Genomic DNA, 12465 nt, shown 5'->3' with positions numbered 1-12465 from the left:
TCCGGGGTCTGCTCACCTGCCGGTTCTGCAGCACCACGGAGCACTGGGAAAATCTGCTCTGGCAAAGGGATGATGCCTCCTTGCTAGACGTGCCCCGGGGGCAGCTGTGGTTTTAATTCCTGGACCTCCTCATGGGTATCACCTGGCCTGCAGCCTGCTGGAGAGCCAAAGTCATGCTCCAGAAGGACATGTTTCTGGGAGGGGAGGAATCAGGTTGGAAAAATAAAGGCTTTTTGAGAAGGACGATGCAATGCAAGAAGCACCAGCTGTGGACTCAGTCCTGGGTTTGAATCCCACGGTACGCGAGTTACCCTCTCTGGCAAATGGGGTTTGTTCACCCAACAAATATCCACGCATCCGGAGACGGCAGTCCAAGGTCATGGGGACATAAGTAAAATGCCAAGCACACAGCCTGGCACCTCGTACATCCTTAGGAAATGCAAATGGATCATGCAAGGGTCACCAGCCCGTGGCTGTCGTGTCCAAAGGGACAGTACCGTGCCTGCGAGACACAGTTTGTAATCCAGCTCTGTCACCGACTGTCATGCCACCTTGCCATTACTCCATGTGATGCTTAATTGTATGTGTCTAGTTGACTGGGCCACTGGGTGCTGGGACATTTCGCCAGACATTATTCCAGGTGTGACAATTAACATTTGAATCAGTAGACTCAGTTAGGCAGATGGCCCTCCCCAGTGTGGGTGGGCCTCATGCAGTCAACCGAAGACCTGAACAGAATTAAGTCTGTATTCGAGGGAACTTCTCCTTCCCGACTGTTCGAACCGGAATGTTAGTCTTTTGCAGCCTTCAAACTTGGATGGAATCATCGGCTTTTCTTGGATCTCCAGCCTCGCAACTTTCAGGCTAGATATGTATCATTGGCTCTCCTGATTCTCGGGCCTTGGGACTCACACTGGAACTATGCATTGGCTCTCCTGGGTCCCCAGCTTGCCAACTGCAGATCCTGGGATTTCTCAGCCTCCATAATTCATTCATGTGATCCCGTTCCTTGTGTTATCTATCTATCTCCTTCTGGTTGTTTTTCCGGAGAACACTGACTAATACACTCCACCTTCCCAATTCTCTTTCTTCCTCTGGAAAGTGATGATAATCAGTCCTACTTAGTGGAGTTATGAGAACAGGCAATTACAGTGTATGTTACAATATATTTTGCCAAGTGCTATGAAATGGATAATTACAGCTTACTGGGGAACCCAAAGGAACACATGATCCAGTCTTAAAAGAATATCTTCTTGGGGCTCCTGGGTGGCTCAGTTGGTTGATCGTAAGGCTTCACCTCAGGTCATGATCTCACGGTTTGTGGGTTTAAGCCCCACATCAGGCTCTGTGCTGACAGCGCAGAGCCTGGAGCCTGCTTCCGATTCTGTGTCTCCCTCTCTCTCTGCCCCTCCTCAGCTCGTGTTCCATCTCTCTCTCTCTCTCTCAAAGATGAATAAATGTTAAAAAAATAAATTAAAGAAAAGAATATCTTCTTAGAGGAAGAGAGTTAGTTGATACCAGAAAAGGGTATGGAACAGAATTTCAGGAAGGGGGAACAGCACATGCAAAGGCCAGGAGGCCAAATATTATGTGGCCTTATTGGAACACTGAACATAGCTCAATATGACTAGTGTTGAAGCACAGGGCTGTTTTGTATCACATTACTAGCTTGGTGCTTAACTGGAAGGCAGTGAAGAGCCATTGAAAATTTCTTAGGCACAATAGTGCCATAAATGTATGGGACTTTAAACAATTCATCTTAACCTCTTGGAATACCAGTCTCCTAGGACTAACATCAAATAGCTCCACCTGCCTCACTGCATTTTTGCAAGGCTCAGATGAAGCTATGTACCCTAAAGGGCCTTGTAAATCATTGAGTGCTTGGCAAATAGAAGGCAGGGTTATCAGCCAATAAGTCAATATTGTTATATCAACTTCAAGGCTTTTGCGTCCCCACCAGTTTTCTGTAACCAAAGCCACAAGTCAAATAAAATATGGGGGAAGAACTTATTGGACAAACCCGAGAACTTTTGATCAAAGGTAGAGATTTGTTAGTTGCCTCCCTGGCACCTGTGTTAATCCAGGTCTTCCAAAAAAAAAAAAAACTGGGAATGGGCCTGCCTTAGTATTCCTCCTGCACTCAGCCACTGGCTGGAAGCCACCCCAGGGAAACGCAACCTCGGCGCAGACAGTGGATTTCGGAGCACGGCCGCTGATCCACTGTGCTCCCTGCGGCCAGAGGTCTGAGAGGTGCACGCTTATAATCGCCACAGTCTCCAAGGCCTTTCTTGTGACCACAGTCCTGAACCGTTTTAAAAATATGTCTCCTTCCTGTTCTCACTCCACGGGACTCCGATCTGAGACATCATAGTCCCCTGGCTGTGACTACACGGTTGATACATTCATGGGCATGTGACCTAAGTGGTCCAATTAGAGTTTCAGAGTTGCAGGAGGCCCAACCCTCGGGGAAAACACACTGATTTCTTTTCTCTGGATCTGAATGTACAAGGATGAAGTCCAGGAGTCGTGGCAGCCCCGTTGGCCACAAGAGGCGGGCCCCTCTGGGAGAGGCCACAAACCAGAGAATGGAAAATTACACAAAGAAGATATCATGTGAGCTCGTGGTTTGTTTTTTTTCTTTCAGACACTCTTGGAGCCAGAATTTCTCCCTTGACTGTTCAATTTTTTAAAAATCTATGCATTCACATTTTTTTCTTTTTTTAATTTAAGGGCTCCATTGAGGTATAATATGCAATAAACAGCGCAGATTTAAAGAGTACAATTTGATATTTTAATATATGTGTACACCAGTGAAATCATTACCACAATCAAGGTAAGAGCATTATCCATCACCCCCCAAGTTTCTTTCCACCTCTCTTAATCCTTCCCTCCCACCCCTTGCCTTGGGCAATCACTGATCTGCTTTCTGTCACTAAAGATAAGCTTTATGTTTCCTGAATTTTATATAAAGAATCACACGGTCTATCCCTTTGTTTTTTTCATCTCACTTCTCCCATCCAGCATAATTATTCTGAGATTCATCGCTGTTATGTGTATTAACACGTCATTCCTTTCTATGGTTAAGTACTACACCATCATATGGATGTCTCAGTTTGCTTATCCATTCGCCTGTTGATGGGCACTTGGGTTGGTTCCTGTTCAAGGCTATTACAAATAAAGTTGCTGCAAGCATTATGTGCCAGTCTCTATATGGACATATGCTTTCATTTCTCTTAGGTAAATGCCTAGAAGTACAAGAGCTGAATCGTAGAATAGGTATAATTTACTTTTTTTTTTAAGAATGCCCAACTTATTTCCAAAACAAGCTGTATTATATGACATTCCCACCAGCAGCAGCATCTAAGAGTCGCAATTCCTTCACTCCTTGTCAGGGCTTGATAGGGTCAGTCGTTGGAATTTTAGGCATTGCAATAGTTGTGTAACGATATCTCATTGTTTTTTTAGTTGGCTTTTTCCTAATGACTAGTGACGTCGAGCATATTTTGCTGAACATATTTGCCGTACCCATAGCTTCTTTGGTGGACTGTCTGTTCAAATACAGCCCTACATTTGTACAGCCTCTCTTTCTCTTCCCTTTGTCCCTCTGCGGAAGAGGACCCCTCCCCTCTGTGCCTACGCCACCCATGTTATCTCTCCCACTTTGCAATCACGCACTTATGGCCCACCAGGTTGTCCCCGTGGGCCCCTGGAGACATCTCTGTCACTCTGCAGCCTGGACACTTGGAATTCAAAGTCCTTTGGCCTCAACACTGCTGTGTTTGAGGGACAAGGGAACTTCGGGTCCCCCTACTTCTGTGCCATGTTGGATCCCCTGCTCAAATAGTTTGTCCAGAGGCACCTGGGTAGCTCAGCCAGTTAAGCGTCCAACTCTTGGTTTTGGCTCAGGTCATGATCTCATGGTTCATGAGATGGAGTCCTGAATCTGTGCCATGTTGACAGTGCAGAGCCTCCTTGGGATTCTCTCTCTCCCTCTCTCTCTCTGCCCCTTGCTCTCTCCGTCTCCAAAATAAATAAACTTAAAAGTAATAAAAATAATTTTAAAAATTAGTTAAAAACTAGTCTGTCCATTTTTAAAATTGGATTATTTATTATTGAGTTTTGAGAGTTCTTTATATATTCTGGTTACAAATCCTGTATCAGATGTACTATTTGCAAATATTGTCTTCCAGTCTGTGGCTTGTCTTTTCCTTCTCTTAACAGTGTCTTTGAACGGCATGCAATGAACTGAATGTTTACGTCCCCCTCAAATTCATAGGTTGAAATCCTAACCACTGAGGTAATGGCATTGGAGGTGATGAAGTCATGAGGACAGAAGCCTGATGAATGAGATTAGTGCCCTTCTATAAGAGAGCCCAGAGAGCTCCCCCTCCCCTCCCACTGTGTGAGGACACAATGAGAAGGTCCAGTCTATAAACAGGAAGCGGGTCCTCACCAGACACTGACTCTGTTGGCACCTTGATCTTGGACTTCCAGACTCCAGACCTGTGAGAAATCAATTTCTGTTGTTTATAAGTCCCCCAGTCTGTAGTATTTTGTTATGATATCCCCATCAGACTAAGCGCAGCAGATTTTAATTTTGATGAAGTCTAATTTGTTCATTTGTTTTTACAGACTATGCTTTTGATGCCATGTCTAAGAAACTTCTTGCTTAAACCAAGGTCACAAAAGTTTCCTCTTATATATTCTTCTAGAACAGAATTTCCCCACCTTCATGCTACGGACATGTTGGGCCAGATAATTCTTTGGTGTTATTAATAGGTCTTTGCTAAACTCACTTATTAATATAGTAGCGTTTTTGCAGATTCCATAGGATTTTCTACATAGATGATCCGGTTGTCTGCAAATGAAGATCATCGTTTCTTCTGTTCCAATTAGATCGTCTTTTATTTCTTTGTCTTGCCTTATTTCACTGGCAAGGACGTTGTTAAATAGAAAGGTGATAGTAACATCCTTGTCTTGTTTCTGATACTAGGTGAAAGAATGCAGTCTTTTATTATTAAATATGCCAGCTGTGGGGATCCCACTTTACAGATAGTTTTTTTTTTATGGGCAACATGTTCAGTCAAGGGGTAATTATTCCCCACCAATGAGGCCAGACCCTTCTGCACTCTCTCCGGTGCCCTGAGATTCACGAAGTGTTCCATTCAGTCTGGTGGGAACCGTCACTGTCTCAGCCCAATGTGAACTCTCAGCACTGTTATCTCCGCTCCTTGCAGATGGTTCTCTTCCAGCCTTGGGTAGTTACCTTGCACTCATGGGCTGATCAGTAACCCTCTCTCATCTCTGCAGTTCTCTGCGTGGCCTGTGTCTCTCCAGTACCTTAGCTAGGAACTCTCCCCACTACAGATTCCCCAGACTCTCAGCTCTGTCTTCTCAATTCTGGTCCATCAGGCTCCCCCTTCCCATCCTGCAGCCTGGAAACCCTGTCATGGCAGAACACCAGGGGCACACCTAGGGCTCACGTCACTTGTTTCTTGCCTCCCACAGGTCACTGTCCTTTGTTTCTTGAGCTCCAATAGCTGGGACATCATTGTAGCATATTTTGTACCATTTTGTTTGTTTGTTTGTTCCAGGCAGGAAGTTAAGTCCCATCCCTGTGACTCCATCCTCACTAGAAGCAGAAGGCTGCCCAATGGTTGAACTACTGAGTCCCGGTTCGTGTTGGACTCCCATCACCTGTTAACGAAAAGTGCTGTAATTATTACAGTTCTGTGGCTTGTCCGGTCTGGGGCAAATAGAGCCAGAGAGCCTGATCTTGCTCTGGATAAAAAGCCAGAAGGGTCAAGAGGTGGCAACGGTTATTGCTAATTATTCCAAAAGAAGGAATTGGAACAGACTTTATTTGGGTAGTATCGAGAGGTAGTAACAGCTGCAGGATTTGAAATGAGAAAAGGCTTGGGCTTGAATTCAGATCCAGCTACACCTGAGGAAAATTACTTAAACTTCCCGACCTCCAGTTTCCTCATCTATGAGATGCAACTAACAGGAGTACCGAGCTTGCGAGGTTGCTTGAAGACTCACGAGGATGACGCCTGTGAAGTTCGGTGCTTGGCATGTCGCGAACTACATGCCATGGGACAAAAGTGGTGCTGTTAGTATTATTAACGTGAATGCTGTACTGCTCCAACTCCACTGATCGCGATCGAATTGCGATGTTTGCCTCGTCCGCATCTATCGCTTGAATAAAGCCTCGGTCAGATCTTTGTATCGCAGGTCCTAGACCCCTGGCCACCCCCACCCCAACCACATTGTATGAGCTATGATGTCAGTCCAGAGATCATCGGGATCAACAATGGTTTAGTTTAGTTGGTCAAAGCAGAGCACGGAGACAAAGTATCTGGTTCCCATGTGGATATGTGGGCTCTGAATTATTCAAGTTCTTCGACTGGACGTTGTGCAGAAGATGCCTATCACTATGGCTGCCCAGCCACAGAGCCTCATAAAGGGAAATGCCTCTCCCCCCTCCCCTGGTTAAGACCCGGGGCAACCTTGATCTGCTGATTGGACCACACCTGATTAGACCGACTCCACCTGACCATATATACAGACTGGCTGGTGACACAGAGCCACAGCCTGCTGAAAAGCAGATGAGCGGGGCCACTCAACAGCCTCTCTCCTTGAAATGTGGACTAAGGTATATCCAGAGACTGAAATAGTCCAACGTTGGCCTTGAAATAGTGGGGTGGGTCTCTCACTAGGGAGGCTCTGATGGAGCAGAAGCAGGAAGAGGCTTTGAGGAAGCAGAACGATGGGTAAGCGGAAGGCACAGTGAGAGCAGAACACAGAGCAAAGAAGCCATGCTGGAACAGGACTCAGCTAGCTCCCAAAGTGGCTTCAATTCCCAAATGTCCTCATTCCATTTCTGGCTGCAATTCACACGTATCCCTTTTGGAAATAACTTTTTCTTTTCAGAACAGGGGGAAAAAAAAGTCAGAACAGAAAAAGCTCAGGAAAGAATGTAAAAATAACCCTCATTCTCATAGTGGCACTATATATATATATATATATATATATATGTATCCCCCCCCCCCCCCATAAAACTGAGGTCATACTATCTGCTATCCTGTTGGGTTTCTCTCACCTAACAATGTGTTATAGACTTCTTGCCATTCGATACAAACTCTTCTCAGATATGTTTTTAAATGATTTTATTCTAAGGATACGCCATCATTAATTTATGTAATTCCTTGTCAGTGACAATTAGTTTTTTCAAGGTTTTTTTTATCTTTTGCTTTTATAAATAATGTTGCAAAGAACACAGCTTGTAGTTAAATCTTCAAACACGTAAGTGATTATCCTCTTATAGTAAATGATTAGAAGGCTAATTGCTGGGTGAACAGGCATGCATATCTCTTAAATCTTTTGATAGGTATTGTTAACTTACACTCCAGGAAGTTTGCAAAAATTTATATTCCCACCAGTAGTATATGAAATGTGTCTGATCCAAAGAATTTTTTTGATTGATTCTACCAGATCTTGGAGACCATATCTCCACTGTCTGGCATGGTGTCTTGGTATACAGCAGGCACTCAATACATGTTTGCTGACCCAAACGGAAGTCACCTGGAGTGACTGAAGAGTCTTCTTCTTTCTTCTGAGCTCAGTTGACGGCTGTTGTGTTCTTTGCAGCCATCACAACCCCTAACATACTTCCCTGCAAGGTCTTCTCTGGGAAAAACACTTCTAATTTCCTCAGAGAACCACAGAACCCCTGGCCGGCAGCTGCCAAGTCTGAGACCCTCCCATCTTGAGTCCATGACTTCCCAAGAGGGGAGCCTGTCCTTTCTTTTCTCTGAAACCCACTACCGAGTAGAGAAAGACAGAAGAAAATAAGACAGATGGAGGGCTCATTAAAACAATCAATTATTTTGATGCATTTGGACATGATAAAGTACACCAGGGCGTGTGGGTTTTAATAAGGCCTGTGCCGGGAGAGCAGCCGCGGGACCGAGAACGGCAGAGAATGAGACATTGCTTTCTAGAAGGCACCTACTGTGATAATGTTACCTGCGGTTTATGCCATGGCAGAAAATAGACACGGAATCAGAGAACGTTAAATCTGAGATAATGGGTTTTTTAATTGTTTTCAAATTTTGGATGAGCATTTTAATTGAGGTGGTTGGGAGGTTGATATAACTTTTGTATTTGATTATCTGGCAAAAGGAAATGAAGACAAGTGGGGAAATGGAGGTAGCACGTGTTTTAAAAAAACCCAAACCACTCATAACACATAGCATGATAAATTCCATCTCCGTACAATCGTTTTTATTATACGTGGCAGAAACAAAATGATTTCTGTACATAATTAGTACCGAGATTAGAGAAATGTTAACAGCCTGGGGTTGTAAGTTAACCCTCGGCATGCCGGGAAGGGGAAATCTTCATTCTCTCAATCCATTCGTGTTAAGTGTTGAGAAGGATCTAGTATTTTGGAGGTGGCCGCTGTTGACAGATATGACACCAGGCACCTTCCATATGTTCTTTTTCCTTCTCTCACCAACTCGATGGGATGTTTTATTGTCCTTATTCCACGGATGAAGGAAATACAGCTCAGAAAGGGTAAGTGACTTGCTGAAGGTCACACGGCAGAGAAGAGAAGGCTGGAGGTCTGACCCAAACCCAGTTGAAGCCAAGGTCAACACCCTATCAGAATAACAGAAGGGAGAGCCACAAATCTGGGTTCAGATCCCCCCCGCAAGACCTCTGTGACTTTGGACTTTATTTACTCAACTTTCCTGAGCCCCCAATTTTATCTTCTATAAAATGGTAACGATAATATAAAATAATAATAGCACTTACCATCTGGGCTTTGTTTTTCATTTTGTTTCTGAGGATTTACTGAGGTAATGATTACTAAAGCACTTAGCGTGGTTCCCGGAATATGGCAAGTGCTCAATAAACATTAGCTGTTAGTATTAACAGGAATCCGCCTGTCTCTGTATAAAGCTTCTAACTATTTTCAAAGTCCTGTAGGGAAAAGAAGTTTCTTTTTTTTTTTTTAATTTTTTTTCAACGTTTTTTATTTATTTTTGGGACAGAGAGAGACAGAGCATGAACGGGGGAGGGGCAGAGAGAGGGGGAGACACAGAATCGGAAACAGGCTCCAGGCTCCAAGCCATCAGCCCAGAGCCCAACGCGGGGCTCGAACTCCCGGACCGCGAGATCGTGACCTGGCTGAAGTCGGACGCTTAACCGACTGCACCACCCAGGCGCCCCAGGGAAAAGAAGTTTCTGAAGGAGTCATTTCCAACCTCGGGGAGTTTACAGTCTGCTGAGATGATGGATCAGAATCCCCCAACTTCCAGGCAGCTCCAGTCTGCTGAGTGGACACAAGCGACCAAACATCTCTCTCCCGGCTTTCTAGGATGTCAAAGATTCTGTTTTATTGTCAAAACATGCCTGTCCCTACCCTACCTCCACGAACTGCATGGATTTCAATTCTTTATTTTGGAACATATGATCCTTTTCCAGGTGACTCAAGGCTGGCTTACTCTAATGAGTGGCGGCTACAGATACAGACACAGCACGTCCAAGGTGGCAAATGCAAACATTCAATGTTGAATATTCTATTAGCAAATCATATTGTGCCATTTTGGACCTGGGGCGGGGGGGGGGGTTGGAAATGGGTACTGTGGGGCTGGGGTCTTTAGGTTGCAAAGGAAAAGGGAGTCCTAGGGGACTTGAATGCACAAGAAATGGCCTCGGGCAAATCACTCAGCCTTTCTGAGCTTGTCAATTCACCTGTAAACTGGCTCCCAACACACCAGGCATCTCTCTCTTTCCCTTCTCTCTCTCCCTCCCTCTTTTTCTCTCTGCTGTCCTCCAGAATCTGTTTTGGCTGCACCCAGGGAAGCAGGATGAGCTTAGCTGGGGAGGAGGAGGGAGAAGACGGCCAGGGGTCTGGTCCCTGCCGGAACCTGAGGCCAGAAGCTGGTGGAAACATTGATAAAAGTGTCTGTGCTATGGGAGCACAGGCAGAATAGCTGAAAAGCCCAGAGGCCTTTCTCCCCACCTCTGCATGGCACACGGTGCCGTCCTAGCATCCCCAAGACCACAAGCTTTGAGGTGCCTCCCTGGCGTGGATGTTGGTGTTCTCATAATGAGCACATTGGGGGCGTGTCAGCACACCGGGTGGCATTGGTGACTAAGGGCATGTGGAGTCAGAACAGAAGAGAACGGCCTGTGTTGAGTGAATCTGCCTTTCGGGCTTCTGGGCACAGGTAAGAGCTGGAGAACACGGCTCAGGGGCTTTCTCTCCTGTGTGAGTCCGCTGGGACTCACGTCAACCCAGGATGGGTATGGAATCCCACCACTGCTCCCGCGATCAGCCCCACTGTGGCCACCTGGTCTGAGCCACCATCGTCTGTCACCTGGATCCTGCAGCAGCCCCCTGCTTCCTCTTTTGCCCCCCACAGACTACTCTCGACACAGCAGCCAGATTTGTTAAAACCTAAGTCAGACGGAATGACTTCTCAGCTGCAGATTCTGCGGCAGATCAACATTTCATTCAGAATAAAAGCCAGAGTCCTTTCAGTGGCCACGAGGCCCACACATGGGCCTTTTCTGCCCCCACCTACCACTACTCTCCCCCTCACTCACTATGTTCCTGAACACTGGCTTTGTTTCTAGTCCCCAAACACACCACAGGGCCTTTGCACCTGCTTTTCTTCTCTTTCTGTTATACTCTTCTCCAAAATTGGCCCGTGGCTCACTTTTTGCCTTTATAATAAGAAATACATACATTTGGTCTTCATCCTCGTTTCTGGCACAGAGCTCCTAAGACTCTTGGAATTTCCTAAGTAATGAGAGTGATACAGGTACCTTTTTTATGTTAATAAGGTGACTTTTGGACCCCCGCCTAAGGATGGGGGCTCGATGCCAGGAGAACCAACCGTGCGATTGAAGGGCTGGACTTTCAGTCCCACCTGTGACCTCCAGAGAGGATAGGCCAATCGCCAACGGCCAAAGAGTTGATCAATCGTGCCTGTGTAGTGAGGCCTCTATAAAAACCCAAAAGAAGGGCTTCAGAAAACTGCCAGGTTGGTGAACATGTGGAGATTTAGGGAGCGTGGCATGCCCAGAAAGAGCATGCAAACTCCACACCCTCTCTCTATCCCTTGCCGTATGTATCGCTTCCATCTGGCTATTCCTGCTTATTATATCTATAATAATCCAGTGGTCTAGTAAGTAAAATGTTTCTCTGAGCCACTCCAGCAAATCACTCAAACCCAAGGAGGGGGCCAGTCCGTCGGAAGTAAGGGGAACTATCTGGAGTCAAAAGAAGGGGTGGGGGGGGGCAGTCTCATAGAACTAAACGATTAACCTGTGGGATCTGATGCTACCTCATGATAGTGTCACAACTGAGTTGAATTCTCAGACACCCTTTCTGCTGTGTCCCCAGTATCTAGAACAGTGCCTGCCATATGCTGGGTGCTTAGTAAATGTTTGTGGAATGAATAAATGAATGTATGAATGAATACAGAAAGTGTGATCTTTTTTATCATCCACAGATTGATGAGGACTGACACATATGGGCTATGTGGTCTCATAGGGTCACCAGGAGCATCGGCTGGGCTAAGGTGTGTAAAATATCTAGCACATAGTAGGCACTCCGTCAGTGGCAACTATAATTATTGTTATTGCCATTGTTGTTGTTGCATTGTCTCTCCTCCCCTCTCTGATCCTGTCTCCTCTGCACAATATTCCCACCCGCTTTTGTCCCCCGATTTTGTTCTCAATGGGTCTCCTCTCCTCATTTATCAGCTCCTATCAGCCCCTCAATTTTCCTCTCTTGCTGCTACTCAGGGAAGCTGTCTAGCCCAGCGGGCCCCTGGGACCTCATTCTGTGTCTCCACTGGGTCTGCCTCACTCCCTGGAAAAGTGAATCATCGTGAATCACTTCCTCCCTGGGCCAAAAACCCAAAGCATCCTTGACAACATGCACCGGTGCTGGCTACCGACAGACCTTTTCAGATGGGACAAGCCTCAAATCAATTTTCATTTCTTCCAGGTGAGAGAGAAGGGCTGTTTGGTGACCCGGGGGGCCTCTGTGAATCTCCAGCAAGAAATCACTCTGGTTTCTACTTTTCTGCTCAGGTGAGCTGCGGGCCTTTCTGCAAACTCGGATCTTTCTCCAAATGATTCACAGAAACAAATGCTCCCCGGAGGCAGAGGCGGGCCCACGCCTACGTGCTGTGCTGGCATCCCGCAACATTATTAATTAAATTTGAGACAATATCAAAGTAGTGATAATAATCATTAAGGCTCATAAATACTAACCAGGTGCCAGGCCCTCGACTGGCTAATAGTAGTTTATTTAACCCTTAACACAACCCTTTGTGGGAGATACTCTCCCCACTTTATAGAGGAGGAAAATAAGGCACAGAGAGGTTCAGTAATTTGCCTAAGGTCACACAGCTCGTGAATGGAGAAGCCAGGATTTCG

General features: G+C 45.8%; 1 long non-coding RNA gene across 1 annotated transcript; it reads left to right on the top strand.

Annotated features, from left to right (window-relative positions):
• The first annotated feature begins 10170 nt into the window (after positions 1 to 10170).
• Positions 10171 to 12258, top strand: LOC121010471 (uncharacterized). The gene is made up of 4 exons (XR_005781184.1): positions 10171 to 10241; positions 11532 to 11600; positions 11827 to 12031; positions 12118 to 12258. It is a non-coding gene; the product is annotated as an uncharacterized LOC121010471 (long non-coding RNA).
• Positions 12259 to 12465: the final 207 nt, after the last annotated feature.

This window comes from Herpailurus yagouaroundi, unplaced genomic scaffold, assembly GCF_014898765.1.
Source record: "Herpailurus yagouaroundi ecotype Mexico unplaced genomic scaffold, PumYag 191, whole genome shotgun sequence".
NCBI classification, from domain to species: Eukaryota; Metazoa; Chordata; class Mammalia; order Carnivora; family Felidae; genus Herpailurus; species Herpailurus yagouaroundi.
The sequence above is the reverse complement of the archived record's forward strand: the minus strand, read 5'-3'. Positions and strand labels throughout refer to the sequence as shown.